The following is a 6,569-nucleotide window of genomic DNA, read 5'->3' on the forward strand; positions in this document are numbered from 1 at the left end:
TGTGTGTGTGTGTGTGTGTGTGTGTGTGTGTGTGTGTGTGTCTGTGTGTGCATGTCTAGAGTTAGAGCAGTGCAGTGTCGGCTTGCCTCAGCATCAATCTTTCTTGCTCAGTCTCTTTCTCCCTCACTCTCTCTCTCTCTCTCTTTCCCTCTCACACTCTGCACCTCTGTCTTTCCCTCCCACGTTCTCTCTCCCTCTTAATTTCTCCCTGTAGGCTGCGAGAACAATCCACCGGCCAGCCAATCGGAGTGCGTGGGAATGAGTGATGTCACAGCAGCCCTGTAGAGGGAGAAGTGAGTGGATAGGAGGGTGTAGTAGGGAGACAGTTTAGCAGGGTAGGAGGGTAGGAGGTGTGAGCTTTACTCTGACAGCATCCAACACATGTTCAAACACAGCACCAGGACAGATGTGCAGGAATTTCCTGTGTGTGTGTGTTTGTGTGTGTGTTTGTGTGTGTTTCTCTCTCTCTCTCTCTCTCTCTCATCTCTCTCTCTCCTCTCTCTCTCTCTCTCTCTCTCTCTCTCTTCTCTCTCTCTCTCTCCTCTCTCTCTCTCTCTCTCTCTCACCATGCAGTAGTGAGGATGCAGCCTGAAGCAGACTATCACTGGCAGTCGTCCTGTCTGATCTGATCTGCAGCTGCACCACCTTCAAACAGGATCAGCTTGCATCTAAACCACAGTCACACACAGTACATCTGTCTGTTTGCTCTGCCCAGGGAGGGGGTACTATATTTAGCAGAATACGAATCTCAGTTTTACATTAGTCCAGAACAAAGGAAACAAGCTTGTTTTAAACATTCACTCTGTTATCTGTATTGCAGTGGAAATAAAAAATGCCAGCATTAAACCAGGGAAAAACAAGCAACACTGCAGAAAATGTTAGTGTTGTTCAACTATTCTGAATTCAGGCTTTAAAGAGACACTCTCCAACAGCAGGGGTGACTAGAGCTGATACTAGGAACTGGATCAGAAGCAATATTATGTGTTGTAGAGCCAAAATTACCCGAACCCCCTCGACTGCTGCTGTAAAATGAAAGCATAAAATACAAATGTTGCAGTACGTTGACCTCTTCTCCTTTTCACTGATTTAAATCTCTGTGTCTGTCTGACCTGTGCTCTCTACTACTCTATTTTCCTTATATTTGGTCTCTTATTACATTCTCTCTCTCTCACACACACTCACACACACACACAGCTCTGGCAATATTAAAGACACTAGGCTCTTCTTTGAAACCATATTCAGAGAGTTTTTTTGGAAAGCAATATCCATGCAGAATAGCCTGGTGGGTCTTATATCAGCCTTAAAGATTAAAGGACCATTCATCACTTGTGTGATTTTCCCTTTTGTTCTTTGGATTCCCCCCATAAGGGATTTTAATTATGAAAGTCATCAATAACCAATGACAGCTGTCATCCGCTATCTGTCTGCTGATAATCACACTGCTGACACTCCTCCATTAACAGCCCTGAAACTGGCCGTCACAGTGCCATCATGAGCACATCATGAGCCTATTCCACAGACCTGCCTTTGAAAAGAGTGCCTGTTTTACATTATTTTATATACAGTACAATTACGGTGCATTTTCCTGAGTGTGTTTATGTGCAAAGAGGTATTATACTGTAGCTAGACAGTAATACCTATTTACATATACAGTGCCTTTACGTTTGTACTATAAAAACTGAATTTTACGCCAGTGGAAAGCAGAATCCAAAGGAGACATTTACATAGCAACACTAACAATCCCTACTCCATAATATGACTGCAAGACCCAAACTGCAGCCAGACAGAAAGAAATCTATTGTTCTTACTGTAGTTTCTGCAACCCACACAATAGCAATGATGTAAATAATGGAGCAGACTTTATTGACTGTTAAGCCCAGCACAATTTGTTTTTATTTATGTCTGTCTGCCAATTTCAATGTGTTTTGGTGTCCGATAAATCAGTCTCAGCGAGCTACACTTCAATTCAGAACCGTAATGGAACTATCCAAGGTGCTGAATGTGTCAATGAGAATCCTTATATCCTGACAATGAATGAACAAGGAAACAACATAAAATAAGTACCAATTATACACATGATGAAACTCAAAACTCTCTATTAAATCACAAAATGTTTAATTTTGTCGGTATGTTTTCAAAGAATTCTTCCAGTTATCCGCCGTATGGCAGAAAATGAGAGCGCTGAACTTCCCTGGAGAGTTAAACTGTTTAAAAAAAACAACCCCGGGACAAAATCAAAACAAGACGGTGAGGAATCATGGGACTTATTATGTTTCACCATGGGAGTTCAAAGAAAGACAGGGCGAGCAGGTGCAATCACACACACACACACACACACACACACACACACACACACACACACACACACACACACACACACACACACACACACACACACACACACACACACACACACACACACACACACACACACACACACGATCAAATAAGCTAAATGGAGACAGAATAATTTTCTCGTCTACTGTATGTGTAGGAATAAACCTAGAGACTCCTTTAGGCTGCAGACCTCAGGAGTGTTCCTAGAGAGAGAAGGGTGTGGAGGGGGGTGTGGAGGGAGGGGTAAAACAGACTGAACCTCAGCTGGTCTGCATCCCTGACGTTGCCCCTGGCAGCCCTATACAGAAACACCAGATCCCTCTCTGAGGTTGTGGAGGTCGGGCGTGGGTCATCGCCCGGCGCTCACACAGGTATGTCTGCGGGCTGCAAGGCTTCCTGAGGAGAGAAGGAACAGCCTCTTTTCAGCCATTAAAGGAAAAACAAACATCCTCCCGCGGGGGGGGGGGGGGGGGATTGTCTGATTCTGCTCATATTGTAATCTATTCACCCCAGGGATATTTGGGTTTCCTCTCTAAGCAGCCAAGGCTTCTTGTTTAGCCGTATCAGGAGTATTAAAGAGACACAGCGCCACCTAGTGGACCATTGAAGCTTGAAGTTCTCTTTGTACTTGTCTGGTCTGAAGAAGTGCAGTACAAAGAAAAGACATTATAGGAAAAAGAAGAAAAGTGTCGGCATAAGCTCAGCGTTTTAAATGCAGCCTCCGGGATGACCCTGCTCTGAGCATCTCTGATCTCTCTTAATCTATTAATGACTCTGTTAGGGAATAAGATTATGGTCTGTCAGATATGGACAGGCGCTCCACACTCACTGAAAAAGGTTACACACTCTGGTATTAATCAAGTAATGCATTCATTTAATTATAATATCATAATATCATTCAAGCTGGTGGACTTTGAATGAAGCAGTGGAGCATGAAAAGCTCTAGTGATTGTCACAATGACATTGTTGATACCATGCTGCCGTACAGGAGTCTGTTTGAATTCTATAGAGATAATCCATTTTCTTCAGCAGTGCACATTAATGGAACATGCCTGTTAAAGCTTTAATGTGCTAAAAGGATGGCTTTGTGGTGTAATACGAGAGGAGCCTGTAATTGCTCATTACTACCCACACACACATGCTAAAACACACACATTTATAATCCACCACACTAAGTGATTTAATAGTTTTTGGTGGTTTTTCTGCCCCCTCCCACCAGCTTCTTTATCCACTTCCTGATCCAGCTCTTCTCTTTCAACCCAACAATTCCTAATAAAAAAAACCCTTCTCTTCACTTCCGCCGGAGTACTTTCGCCCTCACATTCAATAACACCCTCGATCACACCCTCAACACATCCACTCAACCCTCACATGCCCATTCAGCCTCTCCATTCGCCATCCCACTTCATTTATAGCACATTTTTACCAGCCACAACATAAGTGCTGAGACGGAAGTCCAAATGCCATCTATTAGCATAGCTAATTACGTTTCAGCAATAATGACACCACATTAAAGAGAGAAAGAAGGGGGAACAAGTCAAAGTGATTATCAAAACAACCCCTTTCCTCTTTCAAGCACCATCACTCCCTTTTCAGCACCAGATGCGCAGAAAAGGCACTTTGTCGCTAACAAAAAAGTCCAAATATCACAGTGTTCATTAAAGCCAGGCCATTGATACAGTAATTACTGCACCTGCAACCCCCACACACACACACACACACACACACACACACACACACACACACACACACACACACACACACACACACACACACACACACACACACACACACACACACACACACACACACACACACACACACACACACACACACACACACACACACACACACACACACACACACACACACACACACACACACACACACACACACACACACACACACACACACACACACACACACACACACATGAAACAAATTAGCATGCCAAAGAATCAAGTGGAACAGTAAAGGTATTTCAAAATTGTAAGTTAAAATTCTTACAAAAATATAATATAAAGTTGAAACCAATAAATGAAGAAATTAGTCATATTGATTTAGTTTTGACAGGGATTCTGCAGGAAATCAAATACTATGCATTGTGTATGTGTGACACTGTGCCTTAATTGATTTGAGCTACAAATGTTTTCCGATTTTGCAGGGGCTCTTAAATAAGGCAAATGCATTCAGCTGAACAAAACCACATTTTAACACTATACACAAACAGAATGAACACACAGCTGATTCAAAGCATCTTTTCCACTGGAGGCTCCAGGGGTCATATTGAAAAGCCACTCAGTGGCACTAAGAGCATTAGAAAGACTCAATTTGGCTTTGAAAAATATATTTCTGCTTGATGTTACTATGTGGCTCTCTATGACTGTATGTGTGTTGGTTTTGTTTGTGTGGGTGTGTGTGGTGTGTGTGTGTGTGTGTGTGTGTGTGTGTGTGTGTGTGTGTGTGTGTGTGTGTGTGTGTGTGTGTGTGTGTGTGTGTGTGTGTGTGTGTGTGTGTGTGTGTGTGTGTGTGCAGGAGTGGGTCAGACAGTCTAAGCTCTTTATCCAGGTTCAGTGCCCGCCACACATTACATGGACGAGTAAAGTGAAAGCACTGGCGTCAGCACACTAAATAAATCTCTGTGGACAGAGCAGTAAATTCAGTTATAAGTCCCATCTTTGCTGTGAAATAAAAACATTAACTGGAACAGAGCCAGAACCATCGACAAAATCCTGTCACAAACAACCACTTGAGCGTAATTATTCTCATCCAGCTGGGGACGTTTTCTTTCTTATTGAAAGTGAATGCAGCAGATGTATTCCTTTTGTTTTACAACTCTCTGTCCAGCTAGTAATGTCATTCTGTTCAGGTATTATTCTTTACCTTCAAATTCCCTTAATATTGCCTGAATTCTCACTTAGCATTCCTGAATTATGAAAAGCAGGAAAACAGGGACAGAAATAGACTTGGTAAACACAATAATAGAATATGTGTTTAAAGCTTCAGGTTAGCTTTGGTCTTGAATGTTGATGCCCTTTACTGTAGGAGAAAGGCTATTTGAAATATCTACTGCTGTGATAGACACATCCGGTGCTCCAAGCAGATTAGAATAAAAGCTTGGATTTAGTTATTACTATTAACTTGGGTAAGCGGGAATCATCACATTAACTGGGCATTTGACCTTTTAGAGGTCAAGACATCACTATCTGACCTCTGTTTTAACACCTTTGAGTGCTAAATGGACTGCCAGAGGCCACATTTTTCACTATCCAATCACATTGTGACAGGTGAAAAAAAGGGACAGAGGAGTCTGTGGGTAAAAGATAAGAGCATGCAGGAGACTCAAAGTATGAAAGTGGCCGAATGTGTCTTGAGGGCACAAGCTGAGGCCCCAGGATTTTATCTGTAAGGACATTGTTCTGTACGTCCATCAAAGCTATCTGATTCCTCAATCTGACTGAATCAGAGATGTTTTAGAAATGCTAAAGGAACTATATCAGTGAATCAGTGTGGAATGCAAGTCAATGTTCTTTTCATAACATCTGTGGAGAGTCTTGTATGGTCATCTTTGTTTAAATGCTGCTTTGTTTGCTAACACTGACACAGAAATGCCAAAAGCATGTGTAGAATTCTTTGTATCAATACTACCAGAGATTTTATCAGTTTCTTCCCTCCTGGTTTGAACTTATTAACTTATGTAATGTAATACACTGCGACCCTCACGACAGTGTGATCTTTGAAAGAGGTTTTAGAGTAGATGAAAGAGGGCGCCTTCATATTGTATGGGTGTGACTCCCAGTGACCTAATCTTGTGATATGTCACTCAAACCCTCACTGACTGTCAGGTCAAAATAGATTATAATCTGATCTGCAATAGAACCTGTCACTGAGAAACCAGCATGGACTTGACATGCTAAATACCTCTTAGTAAACAGACACACAAACAGAGACCAAACACACACATTTCCATTTTGTCAAACATAATGTCTTGTTACAGAAGCAGAAGCTGAACAAGACATGGCCAATAAGCCCACAGGGCATAAAACCCTGTGCTGGCTGTCATGTGACTGCTGCTATGGCAAGGAGTCATAAACACAATCTGGAAAGACAAGTAGAAGGATCAGCCGAATAAATAACAACTCACGCTGCAGCCTTATCCCACACTGGCCTTACTGCCACAGTATGCAGGCCACTACAGAGTAATGGTTCATGGCCTTGAAGATTCATTCTGT

Source organism: Pseudochaenichthys georgianus, chromosome 24 (genome assembly GCF_902827115.2).
Source record: "Pseudochaenichthys georgianus chromosome 24, fPseGeo1.2, whole genome shotgun sequence".
Classification (NCBI taxonomy): Eukaryota; Metazoa; Chordata; class Actinopteri; order Perciformes; family Channichthyidae; genus Pseudochaenichthys; species Pseudochaenichthys georgianus.